We start from the raw sequence: 18,144 nt of genomic DNA, 5'->3' as shown, positions 1-18,144 counted from the left end.
GAAATTTGCTGGTTGGTTCTTCATTTCAGTGTGTAGCCCAGCATCAAAACTGAATGATCACGTACTCCCAAATTTCTTCTTACAGGAGCAAAACATGTTTTCTATTATTTGAGCAATTGCGCTTTGGGTCTCACATTACAAACAACTGAGCCTATTTCTGACAAAAAGTAATCACGTTATAGCACAGAAAGAGGTCACAATTATTATAAGAGTGTACAAGAGTGTACATCGTATATTTGATTATATATACATGTATATATATGTGTGTGTATGTATTATATATATTTATATATGTATATGCATATATATATGTATATGTGTGTGTGCATTTATTTATTTTTTGTTTATATCACCTCTTCCATATGCTGATTTTCACTAGTTATTTTTCTTGGAATTATAATATGGCCATTAACTATAAAGTATATGACAGGATTAAGCAAAAGGGAAATGTAAGAAAAAGTTCAAAGAAAAGTAAGTGTTGGTTGGTGGCACCATACTTAGAGCAAAATGTAGACTTTGCAATCTACAATTTTAAATTCTGTCTTTCGTAGAATAAGATTTTATAATTATAAATGTATTCTCTCTCTCTCTCTCTTTTAATTTGTCCCAGAGCACATGCACTTGCCAAAGAGAGGTAGATGTAGAGTGAGAGGGGAAGTGAGAAAGCACCCCTATGGAGAAAAGTTACAACACAATGCCTGCTTCATGATTTCTCCTTGCATGATTTTGGGCACACATGCACATGGGCCAGCCATATTTGTCAAGCTACCATGTCAAGAACTCTAATTGCATGGTCAGCCTTGGAGATCCATTTCATGTAGCCAGTAGGCCCTGGGCTACCCCTAACATCTTCTATAACATTTCAAATGTAGACGTAAGAATAAAAAAAGAAAACCATTAACCTAGAAATAAACACTGTGTTCTTCTTAGTTCTTTTTAGTTCACTTCTATATGTTTCTGTTTAATAACATCTGCCATTGTAAAATATCAATACTTAATGTTGAAAAATACTTCATCATATATACATATACCACATGGCTTTACTAAACTATGTATTAAACTATTACTATTAAACTTACTAAACTCTTTTAAAATTAAAATTAAACTATTTTAGAAAGTGTGGCACTTTACAGGTATTATTTACAGTAAATATTTTTAAGAGTTTGCAAATATTTCCTTGATACAGATTCCAAGTAATCTATACATCTTTTTAGAATTTAGCTGTATTTAAAAAATAAACTCTAAAATAAATGTGTAGTTGTTCATGTGACATCCAGCTCCCTTAGCCACTAGGCCACAGTGCCAGCAGGTTTTTAATTATAAAAATATTATTTCTTTAGCTACCTTCTACTGGAGGAATTATAATATTCATGTACATATTTAAAATATATATTTTATTAAGTTAGGTTTACTACTATAGTATGAAAATATATAAACTGTCAAATTATATCAAAATTTAATTTCGCTCACAAATATATTTCTTTATAACTTTATTACAGTACAGTTGATATACAAATAATTGCATTTAATGTATACAGTTTTGTTAGTTTAGACATATGTTGTCTTCTGCTTTGTGTAACAGAATACTACAGGCTGGATAATTTATAAAGAAAAAGAAATTTATTTGGCTCATAATCCCAGGGGTTGGGAAAGCTGAGGGCAGGGCAGCATCTGCTTGGCATTGGGGGATGACCTTCTTATAGTGTTACTCCAAGGCAAGAGGCTGAGTCAAAGAGGGAAGAGAGTGAACTCATCCTTTCATCAGGAATCTACTCCTCTGTAACTATTTGACTCCTGAGATAATGGCATTAATCTATTTGTGAGGGCACAGCCCTCATGACTTAATCATCTCCTATAAGCCCCACCTCTCAACAATGTTGCATTGGGAATGGAATTTCCACCTTTAAACTTTGGGGGACTTATTCAAACCATAATGTATGTAACTACCCATGATGCTGTGTCTACAATCAAGGTAATACACATATCCATCACCCCCAAAGTTTCCTGGTGTTTCTTTGCTTTCCCTGTGTGTATATGTGTGGTAGGAACACTCACCATAAGATCTACCCTCTTAAACTTCAAATTCACAATACTGCATTGCACTATATTGTATAGCAGATCTTTAGGACTAATTTATGCTAAGTACCAAATACACATGCAGTGAAAGAAAAATAGAACAAAGCAGGGATTCTGCACTTCAATACTCAGGGCATTTGGATTAGACTGTTCATTGTTCTGAGTGGCTATTCTGTTTATTCTGGGATGCCTCTACCCACTAGATGCAAGTAACTTACTCTCCAGTTTGATAATCAATGTTTTCATATATTGCAAATATCCCATAAGGAACAAAACCTTTCCCCATTTTAAAAACATTGAAATAGGATTTCCAGCCCAGCTCAGACGTGGTACTGTCACTTAAAGCTAAGCCGTGGGGCCACATCAGCACAAGGGTACGTTGGGAGAGGGAAGCCAACTGTGAGTCAAGAAAACAAAGAAACAGCTTGGTCAGCAACAAAAGTCTCTGTGACTATTACACAGTGGGTGTACTTTTCTTTTGGGGTTACATGTTGGCTTTTTTTAGGGAAAAAATAATAATATCCTCTGCTTAGTTTCAGTTTGACCACAATCACTGTGCCACCTGTAAGAGTCCACTAGTATGTTTCCCCTGTTTTTTATTTCCTTCACTGAAATGTCTTTGTACACGTAGGTATAAAACCCATTTCTTCCTATCTCAGTAAATGTGGCTAGCTAACTGATTATTGCTATTTAAATAATTATACAATCACAACCACTCATCTGCATATTACTATTACCAAAGATCTACTTTAATCGATAAAGGTAAAGCTTCTCAATCATGCTTTGGATGACAGACAGATTACAAATGATCAGATCAATGTCCAATTTAACTTTATGAAGGATCTGAATTTTGCCATTTTTCTTTACTGTCATATTAAAAATACCATTTTAATAATACTTTCTACTTCTCCTAAGCATATCAGTAATGCTAAATTTTATTTCCTTCATTATCAAAGTGTTCCAAAATCTTACATCCTATTTTATATCTGATGATATTCCTAAACACTACCTAAAGCTTTTTACCTTTGTTTCTCTCCTAGAGAACATATCAAAACTTCTGAATAATCTGTATTTTTCCTTTAAGTTGCTTCAGGGTATGCGAGCTTTCCAGAGAGAGAAACAAAGAGAGGAAAAGTAAGAAATCACTCCCTGGGATGATGGTCACACCACAATCTCTTATTTTTCATTCTTCTCTCAGAGTTTTGGGCATGCACACTCATGTACCCAGTGTGTTTCCCAAGCTACTGGGTCCATAAAATAAACGGTGTGGTCAACTCTATATAGGATCCAACTAAATAATCTGTATTTAGAAATAACACAATTTTCATAATTATTTTAGGACAACTTTAATTGGTAATTATTCCCAACAAATTCATACTCATTGGTACTATGTCATTGTTATTGTTGTTTTATCTTAACATAAGGTATGTAATTTTTATAATATCAAGTGAATAATAAAATGTGAAATTACTAATAAATGTTATTGAGATAAGACTTACTAGAAAATTAAATTACTACAAGAAATATGCTTGCTATTGTCAGGAAATCATTAGGTTATAATCTTCAATACCTTGTAATAAATGCTCATGGCATGGCATAACTTTTCTTCAGACACCTTTTAATAACTAATTTCCTCTAGGCCTAGGGCATAATTCATACCAGTTTGCTTATATGGAATTCTTGAGCAGCCCTATTCAGACTTGTCATTCAGAATGTATTTGCAAAATAAAGAACAATCTACTCAATGACAATTCTGGCCAGACACCTGTCATTTTGAACACTATCTTTTGACAAGGAAATGGGTTCTACTTGTGTTGTCAAGTACTCTTCTAAGTACTAGAAATAATAATGAAGATAATCAAGTGTTGTCAAGCTAAGACCTTGATCTAGACCCTAGATATTAAGCAGTCATATATAAACCCCCAAAGCGTGGTAAGTTCTATTATAGATATGTGTATAATGTGAATGTACTTCATGGACTTAATGTTTTCCTTGGAAGTAACAGGACAAATAAAGGTATACAGCTGCTGTTGAGGGCGGGTGGTGGGGGGGACAACTACATTCTACTGCTAGTATCTAGATATGTTTTACCTATTTACAATTATAAGTAATGATGCTTATTTTATCAGGAGACTGGACTAGACTGCATCAGTGGTGTGTGATGCCATATAATCTACCATATATTCTGATGTAGCTTAGACAAAAAAAAGATACCTTAGTTTTTTATACCTTAATACTTTTGAAGTACCTCAGGACACTAATTAAAAATAAAAATTCTGACTGAAAAAACAGTGCATAAATGGCAATTGAATGCTATTGGCTAGTGAAAATGAAAAATACAAATTAGATTGCGCATCAGATATATATTGATGTGTTCACTGACACTGTCCCTAAACCATAAATCATAAAAGTCTAAACTAAAAGGTCAGACCCTTTTGTTTTGTTTTGTTTTGTTTTTTGGAGAGATTTTTGCTATAAGGTATGTGTGCTCGCTGAAGAGACAGAAGGAGACAGAGAGACAGAAAGTGAGAAATCACCCCTCAGGGAGATGACCATGCCACAGTCCTTTCTCCTCTATGCGCCTTTTGGGATAATGGGCACTCAAGTACATGTACATGATGTGAATTTTAAGTCACGGGGTCTGGGATTTGAACTCTGGTGGACAACATGGGAATCCAGCAAAGTAATCAGTACATCATCTGCTGGTCCCATTCAGGCAGTGTCTTAAGGTAGATGTCTTAGTCCCTTCAGGATACTATAAGAAAATACCTTAGTCTAAGTAATATATAAAAAGAAATGGACTGCTGTCTTTCTTCAAGGACACCAATCCCGTCATGAGGTCTGCACATCATGCCTTCATTCAAACCTAAGCCTTTCCCAGAGGCCTGAACTCCTAAAACCATGCCCCTGGAGTTTAAGGTTTTCAATACATTAATAATACAGAGACACAGACATGCAACCCATAACCTTGTGTTGTCACTTAGCCATAGTCACTCGATTTTATAGTTTAATCTTGAACAATTCTGTATTGACAAATGGTCATTCCTTGGGGTCCTGCACAATAGCATGCTGTTTAGCGCTATGCACTGGAAGCCTGATGCCATGTGGCTGAATTGCAGTTCAAATCCCAGCTTTGGTGACTTGAAAAACATACCAGGTATATGTATGTGCATCCCCAGATCTGGATGGGATGGAGAAATATGTACTGCAGTGTGATCACGCCCCATTGCTTTCTCTCTCTCTCTCTATTTCACTTTCACTTTCCAGTAAGTATATGTGCCTCTGGCAATGAAACAAACAAACAAACAAAAAACAAAACAAAAAAAATGATCGTTTCTTGGTTTGGAGAATTGGTTCTTGGAGGAATTGGTTTTATGACTCTCCTGTACGTACCAAAATCAGAGAATGACCATGTCTCTTAGTCAACCTTTCTTTTCAGAGGATTCAGGCCTACAGATATGAAAGACTGACTGTACCTTGTTTAGAAAATTCCTCATGGGGACCAGCAGTTGGCATAATGGCTATGTCACTGGACTCCCATGTAGTCGACCACAGTTCACATCCCAGTCCTGGTGGCTTAAAACTCACGCTGGAAGCGTGTGCATGCATGCCCAAGGTCCTGAGAGGAGAATGGAGGAGAAGGGATTGCGGCATGGCCATCCCCCCGGGGTGTGATTTCTCGCTTTTTATCTCTCTGTCTCTCTGTCTGGTGAGCGCATGCGCCCTATAGCAAAAAAAAACTTTCCAAAAATAAATAAATAAATAAAAAGAATTAAAAAAAATGAAAAATTCCTCATGATCCTGAATTTTATTATATTAAAACTATTTAATTTGTTTTTTAAATCTTAAACTTGGTATGCACAGAGTCAAGTTCTGTGCATAGATATTTTATTCTGAAGAACTTTCATCATTGAAATACTACTGGATAGTATAATGGGGCTTTTACCACTACCTTCAAAAAATGCAAAAATAATAAACTTAATGATATTATAAAATTAATAAAAAGATAAAATTTTCTAAGGTGTTCTAATTTTAAAAAATTATCCTCTTCTCAACTCTGCAGATTGAATGAATCAGTGTCAAGAACAAACTGACAATATATATCATTAGTTCTGTCCCCTGTAAGCACTCAAAATATACCCATTCTAGATGGGTGCTGAAAGAAAGAATTAAACCAGAAAAGATGTTTTGCAGTCATCTTAAAAAAAAACCTGTACATATACATACATACCTACACACACACACACACACACACACACACACACACACACAAAATTATTTTTCTTTTTTCTTAGGAAGAGGTAATATAAAACTGAAAGCCAAAGGTGTTTTATACTAATATTTAAACTTACTTAAAACTAGATTTTTACTTTTTTTTTAAGAATTATTTTCTTTAATATTTTAAAATATTGTATCTTTAAATTTAACTGTATCATTCATTCATTTCTATTTGACCAGAGAGGGAGAGAGGCAAGAAAGAGAGAGGGAAGTGAGACAGCAAGCTGCCAGGTTCAGGTCTCGAACTGTGGTTGGTCATGTGGGAGTCCAGTGCCCTTAACCAATATGCTACCTGCATGTTGGTTTAATATTTAGGAATTAGAAAGGTTAAGGGCCAGTTCTTCAAGTTCATCATGCTGTATCAACTTGGAAAACTCTCTCCTTATCTCTTGTTTCATTCTTAATCATTTTATATACATGTAACGCATGAGTTTCAGAGTTCTGTATCCTAAATGTAGTTACATTAAATGAATGCATTATTTTATATTACACACTCATTTTCCATGAAATTAAGAAATCAATATATCTCTGTTAAACTTCCAAGTTTATGGAGTGCATTTGAGGTTATTCATAGGACAATCAGACAAGGCATACTCAAATTAATCACCAGCTATGTGTTACAATTAAAGTCCATAACTGTAGTGCCTTAAAACATATGCTTCGAGGCATACTAAAAGCCCAGCAATAATTCATTTCTTAAATGAATACAGTGATGTCACCATTCTTATTATCATTAAAGTCTAAAATATAATTTTAGAAAGTTAAAAAAAATGTTTATTGGTGAACAAATTTGAGTAATTGAATCAGAATCATTATGTGTATATTTTTTTACTATGATATTTTAGATGATAAAAAGAATTAGGTATTTCACATACAGCAAATAAATCTTTTCCTTCTTCCTCTAAAAGAGAATGAATTTTGAAGAAATATAAAATGTTCTTTCACTATAAAAACACAAATGTTTTCAACCTTGATTTGTCTTTTCCCCATATTCTCTATTGAAGAAAAAATAAATAAATAAAAGCCTTTTGACCAGAGCTCAGTCTGTTATATAGATTTATCCTCCACACTAAATTTCTAACATCTTTAATTTTTCTACTCTTTGTGATTTTCCTAATTTTGGCATAGAGCGGATCTTCTAAGCAAATTATTTGGATAGCAAAAATACTGTCCATAGAATATATCATTTAATTCAAAAGTTAGTTTAATTGATAATTATAATTCAAGGAGGATGATGAAGAAAAATTACTGCCCCCCTCCTCATTCATTATTCCAGATGGGAATATATTATCTAGATCTACTATCTAGAATTAAAACAAGTGAGGAAACTATTTCCATTAATTAAAGAGTTTACATTTAGATTAAAAACTTATTTTTCAGCATTCACTACATAGAGATATTTTACCAGATATATACTTAGAAATACACACACCAGATTACAAATGTCTGTGTAGTTTCTGAGCATTTCTGCCTCATTTACTCCACTCAGTATTTATTGAACAGTAAACTAGAAGGCAAGCTCACTAAGGAACCAACAGTAAGAAGGTAACACCAGTGGCCATGACATGGACCTGCATGGCAAAGATCATTCTAGGTTTTAATACTGAGGCCTATCTGAGCATGCTGGATACACATGTGCCCATGGTCCAGGCTGGCTGAGACTAGGAGTGGATTCATGGCATGGAGCCTCCTCCTATCTTTTTCTGTCTCTTTTTCTCTCTCTTTAGAAGAAATAAGGAAATTTTTGTTAAAAGGTAATAACTCCAGTGTTCTATTGTAAGGTCTGTCTTATGAGTATGTAAATTATACCAGAGTGGTTGCCTAACAATGGAGGCAGGGGGAGGGGCAAGCAATACAGATTTTAGTTACTGACTTGTATTCTGAAATTAGACTTGAATGCACCTGCTTCATTTCATACCCAAATGATTTTGGAAAATAAGATTTCTCTATTTTCTTTCCTCTAAATGGGAATTAGTGATATTAAATATCTCATATGGTTATTGTGTAAAACTAATGACTAAAATACAGGAATAGCATCTCACGTATTGCTCAGTGAGTGAGAAAGACATATTGTTATTGAGACCAGCAAATGGGGTAATGATTGTGTCACTGGACTCCCACGTAGTCCACTGCAGTTTGAGTCCTAGACCCGGTAGCTTAAAACTCGTGTCTGGTACATGTGTTTATGTGCCAAAAATCCCAAGAAGAGAATGGAAAAGAAGGGATTGTGGCATAGCCATATCCCCTGTGGGGGTGTGATTTCTTATTTTCTGTCTCTCTGGCAAGTACACACGCTCTATAACAAAAATCTCTCTCTCTAAAGAAAAAAAAAGAAAAAAAATGTTGTTGTTATTAGTGTTGTCATCATTGTTCATGATTATATTTGGTATTATTATTAGTAATATATCGTGTCTTCTCTCAACTTTTACAAAAATAACTTCAGCAGCCCACCAAAGTATTACTTGTTCATGAAAGCAGTGAAGAACAAAGCATAGAGAACATTAATGTCTTTCCTGAGGACAGCTGGACAATGGCAGGGTCTGGAATGGAATCCAGTCACTTAACTCTGTTTCTTGGTATCACAGTAGCCATCACTCAGGTATTTTTACACGAGTCTCTGAAAACAGATTTTATAATATGTGAATGACCATATTGGCTGTCATAGGGCACATGTGTTTTCCAGAGAGAGAGAGATAGACAGCAAGAGGGAAAATGGGAATTCACCCCCCAGGGAAAATGGCCATGTCATAATCCTTTCTCCTTCTCTGTTCTCCTCTTGGGATCTTGGGCATGCTCACATGCACCTGGCATGATTTTCAAGCCACCAGGTCTGGAACTTGAACCATGGTCAGCCATGTGGGAGTCTAGTGCTTTAACCACCGTGTCACATGCTGACCCAAGCTGCTTCAGAAATGTCTACAAAACACATTTTGAGAAACCACTTAGAGCCCTTTGGAAAGTTTAATAATATCTACTGTCCACCCCTCATGTCCATTTTTATTCAAAATACATTTTCTTCCCATTGATTTCTAGGAAATAGGATCCTCACCCTCTCTCATATTGAAGCTTTATTCTGAGGCTACATCATTATAAAGTCTCCCAACCAGAACGCTCTCATGTGGGTCAATCTTGCAGTGTAGCATTATACTGATGGACCACCATCCATTCCCTCTGGTCTAAAAATATCTTAATATTTAGATATTTCGGAAGCACAACAACACTCATTAGTGGTTTTTAAAAATATATATTACAGTGGCTGGCAGGTGATGTGGTGGTTGAGGGCGTTGGACTCCCACATCGCTGACCATGGTTCAAATCCCGGGCCTGGCAGCTTGCTTTCTCACTTTCCTTCTGTCTCTCTCCTGCTCTCTGGTCAAATTAAAATAAATAAATAAATAAATAGATAGATAGATAGATAGATAGATAGATAGATAGTTAAATAAAAGAATTCTTGGGACTAGCAGTTAGCATAATGACTATGTCTCTGGACTCCCATGTAGTCTACCACAGTTTGAGTCCTGGACCCAGTGGCTTAAACTCACACTGGGTGTGTGTGCATGCGTGCCCAAGATCCCTAGAAGAGAATGGAGGAGAAGGGATTGCAGCATGGTCATTCCCCCCAGGGGGTGATTTCTCGCTTTCTTTCTCTCTGTCTCTCTCTGTCTTTCTGGCGAGTGCATGCGCCCTATAGCAAAAACCTCTCTAAAAAAAAAAAAAAAAAAAAAAAGAATTCATAGAAAATATACATTTTACAAATGCTGAGGTTGATATTTTGTTCCACGATTGGAAATATATATTCATGGACTGTTCATTCAAGTAGAAGGTGCCTGAAAAATCTACTAACTTGAGTTAATTTCACATGGTTAAAACCTCTGAGTTATTTCTAAGTAGGTAGTCTCAAAAATTATAATTTAAAAAGATATGATATGGAATTACACATTTTTAACCACTGTGGGATACAATAGCAATAACCATTTAAGCACAGATATTAAGCTCCTGAATATTTAGTTATATAATATCTATATTCTTACACAATGCCTGTGAGAAATTTCTATCTTATGCCATATTTTAAAAATGGGCACATAGCAGTGAAGTTCATTTTTAATTGTGTTTTATCTCCTTCTCACCTAAAAAAGAAATATCCAATCATGTAGAAGCATTTTGATAAGTTGCATGCCTGACTCTTATTTTCTCAGGGAATTAGGAGATCAGTGCAGTGCATGCTGGGTGGAATTGGGGCTGCAGGATTGTAATCTGTCACATTGCTTCAGTAGTAATGAATTCATGGAATCATTTCAGAGAGAAGCTGCATATTCTGCCATAAAAACCATGGCCTATGGTTGTTAGAGAGCTAAAGAATGACGTCCACTTTAAAAATGACCTAAATGAGCCTGTGCATTGCTCTCTTCCTAAGTATAGTTCAAGGCCAATAAATATGTTTTCCTAAATGTTTATGACTATAATAAGGCTTGAAACCTTGTCCTTTCAAAACTTGCGAAATCTGATAATTTCTTATGTTAAATTTCCTATCTGATCTATCAGAAGTAGGCAGTTTTTGTTTGTTGTTTTTGTAAATTTTGTACACATTCGATCTTAATTCACATTTAGTAATAGAATCGGGGCCACACTTACTTATAACAGTTCTCTTTCATTTTGGTTTCTGTATCTGACAGTATGACATGAAATCCATCAAACAATAAAACAGAAGGAAAAAAACTCCAAGTATATAAAATCGTGGACACATAAATCAAACCACAAACTCTGCAATGTTAAGAAAATATGAATCTCTTTGCTCAGTAATGGAATCACCTTGAATTTCTTAAATCAATAGTTCACTGAACCTGAAGAACAATTTTCAAGTACTGGCACATATATAATCTGGTTTATGAATTGTATTAGAACTTGTTCAGTAGAACTGAATTCAGTTGTTAAAATAAAAATACCTTTAAAACAGATTGTCTAAGACCAAGACACTTCCAAACATCAACATTTCAGAATATCCCTGATAACACATAAATATTTGTAAACATTGCCTAAACACTTCATAATTTGGGAAGAAATGGATAGTTTGATAAAAACTTTAAAAAGCCCCATAAGCAAAATCTTCATTGTACTCAAAAGTCAACCAAGTCAGGGCCAGCAGATATGTCATAGCAGTTACATCACTGGACTTCCACATGATCGACCATGGTTAGAGTCCTGAACCCAGTGGCTTGAAATTCACATTCAGGGTGTGTATTTGGATGTCCAAAATCTCAGGTGGAGAGTGGAAGAGAAGGAATTCTGGCATGGTTATCCCTCCTGGGGACAGGAGCCTTGATTTGTCACTTCACCTTTCACTGTCTCTGTCTGTCTCTCTCTCCAGGAACAAACACACCCTGAGAAAAAAACCTCTCAAAAAAAAAAAAAGAAGTTAACCAAGTCATTAATACGTGTGTGTTTGTTTTATACCTCACACTGAAACAGACAGAATGCAAGTACACTATAAAGGCCTATAGTACAGTATTTGGTACATCATAGAGGCTTTATTCAAAATTTTAAGTGGAAATTTGCAGACTTCCTGAAACTTAAACTATTCTACCCTCGTGGGAACCAGTTATCCTTTGAAACCATGAAAAGCCAAACTCCAAAGAAATGTATTATTGTCAGTCTAAACTAAAATTATTTCAGTAAGAAAAGACCTCTTATGAAATTCTAATTTTTTAAACTTTGCAAAGTTTTTACTGGAATATTAATTTGGAAGCAGAAAGAATACATTTTTCTGCAGTTCTATTATGCACATGAGTATCTTTCACCCCTCAGGGAAAAGGAAAAAAGCTATTATAAACTTTCCATTCTAGATATTCACTAGTAAATTAATAATTTTCAATCAACCAAAATTAAGAAGAAAAAGTCGCAACCATACCTATCATCCAACAAGATGATCTATAAACATGAAGTTTTTCTATAAAAATGCAACTGAAGAGCTCACACTCACTACTTCTTTTTCCTACAGTTTTCAAACTGTAATGAATTTTTTATTATCTTCCATTTAATTCCATGTAGGTTTATTCTTGCTGATAACATGATCTATTGTTCTCTGAGCCATGGTGAGATTGCCATTTCTTAAACAGACAGCACTTATTGGAAATTAAACCTCGACTAATGTATTATAATTATTACTTGAGGGTAATTTGCTGCTCCAGCAGGGAGTCACAGCCAGTGTCATGGTAACATTTCTTCCAGGGAGCTGTTAATATTTCTTCTACGCTGAAATCCCACATAATGGATCTTGCCTAAGGCTGATTAATGATTTTAGAGCTGGAACAGTGATTTGTAGCTAAATCAGTCCTCACTGGAGGAGATTCAGGGTTATTTCAGTCAATACTGTTAAATAAGTGTAAACAGTAACTTCAGTTAACACACATGTAATCTAGTAGGTAAGAAAAAGCAGCGATAAAAGGAAGTAAATAATGGCAATCTTGCTGTCTGTGCATTTCATTTACACTTATAACAGATACAGGGAAGAACGCACTGCAGTGTCATCAAACTCATGGAATTATTTCACTGCAACACATTTTTCTGCATTGAAAAAGCAATTTCCCAAACAAGTAAAAGCAAATTGAGCTAAGTGCCTAAAATAAATCAGTGCCTTTCCCTCCCTTTACTTCATATCACCTTCCTCACTGAAGAAGAGATCGGACCAATAACGCGGAATGAAACTTGTACAAGACAGATTTCAAGTAGGAAAAAAGGTTTCGATTAGGATAATGTCCTACTAGAGTAGAGCTCCTACACGGTACATGCTGTACAAGATCGGGGCATTTTATCTTTATCTGCAATGATACAGGGTATAGATGTCCCAAGAAGTAACCTTGAGATCCCTTTGTCCTGAGGCTGACATGAGGAATGTATCGATTCAGTACTTTCTATTCCTTGATTTAATTCTTCTTTGTCCTGCAAGTCAATATCAATAAAAAGACAGTGATATAACTGCACTTAAGGACGATGTTGTGGACCTTAATGTGCATCTTCCAACATGTTATTTCACTAATAGTCCTGCCTCCCACTGTTCCGATGATTTCTAAACCTTCTAATATGCATTGTTTGTCCAGAGTCCTTGGCTTTTGATAAGCAAAATTAATTAATAAGCAACATTGAGATCTAGTCTTGTCACACAGTCAGTAGCACACTGAACATCAGGGATGGAAGCTACATGACCAAGTGCAGGTTCAGATTCCAGGGCTGGTCTGAAAACTCACCCAAGATCCTGAAGAGCTGGAAGCCTGGGTGAAGGGGATAACTGGGGAAAGGGAATAGCAATGTAAAGATACATTTATAGAGAAATAGTGGGTCTCTCTCTCTCTCTGTCTCTCTCATACCTGTGCTCTCTCATGAATAAAGTTGTTTTTGTTTGTTTGTTTGCTTTAAATAAGCAGTACCTAAATAACATTGTAAGGGAAAGAAGAAATGATTGTGAGTTAAGAAGCTGAGCATCTAGACATGTACCAGTTGTGAGCACAGACTTAAGAGTGACCTGATAATGGAAGAATTAAAATAATAAAAATGTCAGTTCTACCCAAGTTAACCTACAAATTTAATGCAATCCTAAACAAATTACCAGAAATATTCTTCACACATTTATAAAAAAAAAAAGTCATAGAATTTGTCGGGAATCATAAGACCCCGTATTGTCAAAGCAATTCTGCACAAGAGTGGAGTAGGAGTCATCTTACTTTCTGACCCCAATGTATATTACAAAGCTGTGATAATTAAAACACTATGGTATTGGCACAAACACAGGAATGTGGACCAATGGAGAAGAATAGAGACCCCAGAAATAAACCCCCAAACATACAGCCACTTGATTTTTGACGAATGGCATCCGTCAACCCAGTAGGGCAAAGAAAATCTCTATAGCAAATGGTGCTGGAAAAACCGAGTGTCTACCTGCAGAAAGATAAAACAGGACCCCTATCTCTCACCATTAATAAAAATAAACTCAAAATGGATCAAAGATCTAAACCTAAGACATTAAACTATAAAACTACGGGTGAATAACACAGTGTATTGGCAACTCCTAGAATTGGAGAATATTTCCAAACTATGCCTCAGATAAGGGACTGATAACCAGAATATTTAGGGAACTCAAGCAGCTTACCTGGGGGTGGGGGGGAGATCAACCCAATTAGAAGATGTGCAAATGAGCTGAACAGACAATTTTCTAAAGAAGATACATGAATGACCAAAAAGCATATTTTTTGAGAGGTTTTTGCTATAGGGCATGTGCGCTCGCCAGAAAGACAATGAGAGACAGAGAGATAGAAAGCGAGAAATCACCTTCCCCCCCAGGGGGAAGGGCCACGCCACAATCCCTTCTCCTCCATTCTTCTCTCGGGATCTTGCGTACGCGTGCACATGCGCTTGGCATGAGTTTAAGTCACCGGATCCAGGACTCGAACCGCGATCGGCTACATGAGAGTTCAGTGACATAGCCATTACACTAACTGCTGGTCCCCCAAAAAGCATATTGAAAAATGCTCAAAATCTGTTATCACAAGGGAGATGAAAATCAAAACCTCAATGAGATAGCACCTATCCCCACTCGGAATGGCTAAGATTAAAAAAATAAAATGAAAAACAATAAGTGCTGGTGATGTTGTGGTGAAAGGGGAGCTCTCCTATGCTGTTGGTGGGAATGTAAATTAGTACAGCCACCGTGGAGAACAAATTGGAGATTCCTCAAAGACCTACAAACAGAGCTTTCATGTGATCGAGCATTTCCACTCCTGGGTATCTACCCAAAGGATAGGAATACACTCAGTCAGAAAAACACTGGCACATCTGTGTTTATTGTTGCATTATTCACACTTATTAGGACATGGAACCAAACCAAATGTCCATGAGCAGATAAATGGATTGAAAAAGTGTGGCACATATACACTACACAATACTACTCAGCCATTAAAAGCAATTAGACCCTGGCATGTGATATAGCCTAGACAAATATGGAAGATTTACCAAGTGAAGCAAGCCAGACTATAAAAGACATGCATTATATGTCCCCACTCAAGATATACCAAATGCCAGGTCTAGCATGTCTGCATTCTATGGCAGAAACTGAGATATTGAAGCATATAAAAGCATGAACAATAATTGTGGCTACTAGAGATAGTGTGGAAGAAGGGTGGGACATGAGAGAGGGTGAGAGAAAGTGAATAAAGGGGAAAAAGAAAGAAACAAAATATTTAAGGGACACAAAAATGGAAAATTATTTGTTGATGATGAAGTGTATGATAATCCCTTTAACCGGACTAATATCCAGTTTATTCATGCTGGGAAAATTTATTTTGCATGCTGTAATGATATACAGTAACTGAATGTATAAAAAATTACACGTATATTAAAAAAATCAATATATCTAAAAAAAACCCAGTGCCCGGAGAAGTCAAAGGGAGAACTGTTAATATCCTTACTAGCTAAGTAGCATAATTCTAGGTAAGACATAAAAGGTGGGGCTGGTCCTGTAGTCTATTGATTAGGTGAACTGATCCCACATGGGTTATGGCACAACTAGAATCCCAGCCCTATCAGGTTGGAAAACACACAGATGTTTGTCCATGCATGACCAAAGTCCTGACAGGATGAAAATATGGAAGAAGTGATTGCTGCATGACCCACACCTTCCTCTCTCTCTCTCTTTTTTCCTCTTTTTTGTCACTCTCTGGTAAACACACCCTGTGGCAATTACAAAATAAAAATAAAAATTAATAGTACTATTAAAAATTCATGAAAGGAGGGTTTTACCTTATTCTTAAGTTTTTAAATGCTTATCAAAATCTGATCTCAAAGAAATCTCTTAAAATATTAATCTCTTAAATATATAATATATATAAATATTAATCTTTTAATATATAATTATATATATATATATGATATACACACACACACACACATAGAGAGAGAGAGAAGGGAAGAGAAAGCTATAGCAATTGGTGTTGTTTCTATAAATTGTATCTGAGCTTTATTATTTGAGACTTCTCAATATATTACACAGCTCTCATACACACTCCTGTGTGCATACATGCCTTAATTTAATGGATTTTAATCATACAATCAGAGTTAGTACAAAAGTACATCTTAACTTTCAATCAAATCACTACAGTTTCTGAATTGATAGGTCTAGCCATGCCATGTGAGTTTTTCTCCAACAGACTCAAAAAGTTAAATGCATAGAGGGAAGTTTCTCCCTTTGGAAAAGATCTACTAAGCTTCAGTTTCTTCATCAGTAGGATCGAGGTAATAGGTGAAAGTGTCTCATTCACTCGTCTTCAGGAGCGAATTCCATAAAACCTATAAAAATGTCTCATAGTATGTTTCTCATATAGTGTTTGCACTTAAGCCCTTAACAGAGCTATACAGCTTATCTTAATTTTTCTTTATTTCAGTATTATTTTATTTAACTTTATCTATTTAAATTTGACCAGAGAGAGACAGAGTGAGGGAGAGAGAGAGAAAGAGGGAGAGAGAGAAAGAGGGAAAATAAGAAAGCCCCCTGATCTGGAACTCGAACAGCAGTCAACCATGTGGGAGTCCAGCACACTTAACCACCACACCAACTGCTGGGCCCTTAATTTATTTTATTTTTTTTCCCATGCACTAACTCTCTTCACTGTATCTTTTGCTACCATGGAAAGTATTCTTTTGTGTCACTACTGTACCACCATCTGGCCCAGGCATGGAAAGTAGAGTATTAGTTAACATATTCTTTCTTCTTTATCCTCACCCTACCCAAGTGTCTATGTTACCTTTTCACTAGTTATCATTTAAATATCTAATTATATAATTCCTTCCTAAAAACAAACAAACAAAAAATTACAATATAATGATATTCCTTAACAGAACTTTGTGGCCTTTACATGAAGACAGATACAGTATCCTACAAATTTTCTTTTTGTATTTTAAGGTTGCTTAATAATCCTATATTAACAGTTACTAATTTTATATTATACAGACACATAAATGAAGTTCTTATATTGATGTAAAAAAGACTATCTAAATACAGAAAAGGGTTTTATTTAGATTTTTGCCCTAGGGCATGAACTTCGACAGAGACAGGGAAAGTAAGAAATCCTACCCCAAGGGGCATGGTCACACTGTGATCCCTTCTCCATTCTCCTCTTTGTATTTGGGGTACCACTCATATGCACCCAGGTCCAGGGTTTAAACTGTAGTTGCCTACGTGGGAATCCAGTGCCTTAACCTTCACATCACCTGCTGATCCCCAGGAAGATTTTTTTATTTTTTAATAAACCAATTAAGTCATTCATAAGAAAAGAAAATGTAAATGATAATGACAATGACAAGAGAAAAAAAAAATCTGTTTCTCCTTTGCTATTTTGCCAAGTTTAAACCTTCTGTGGGGTTTTGCCAATTTATGAAAGATGGTTTGAAATGGCCATTTTCTAAAACAGAGTGAGTCCTTGACAATAGAAAGTACACAAATCTACAGTTAGGTTTAAGTACCGCCTGTGAAGGTTACTGACTTTGGGACTTCAACAGAACTGCTCTCTCCTATATACCCTTGCCCAGTTTATTGCATAACAGTAACAAATAGAACTAAAAAGATTCAGGAGAATTACATGAGATATTGTGGAAATGTAATCATAGATAAATATGTTAAACAGTCAAAAGTTAATTCCAACTTGAGAAAGAAAAGCCAGGATAATTTAGAATTAAATTGTGATTTGGGGCACCAGCAGTTGGCATAATAGCTATGTCGCTGGACTCCCATGTAGTTGACCACAGTTC

The sequence above is a fragment of the Tupaia chinensis genome, unplaced genomic scaffold (genome assembly GCF_000334495.1).
Source record: "Tupaia chinensis unplaced genomic scaffold, TupChi_1.0 Scaffold145407_1, whole genome shotgun sequence".
In the NCBI taxonomy this organism is placed as follows: domain Eukaryota; kingdom Metazoa; phylum Chordata; class Mammalia; order Scandentia; family Tupaiidae; genus Tupaia; species Tupaia belangeri.
Note: the sequence above shows the minus strand (reverse complement) of the source record.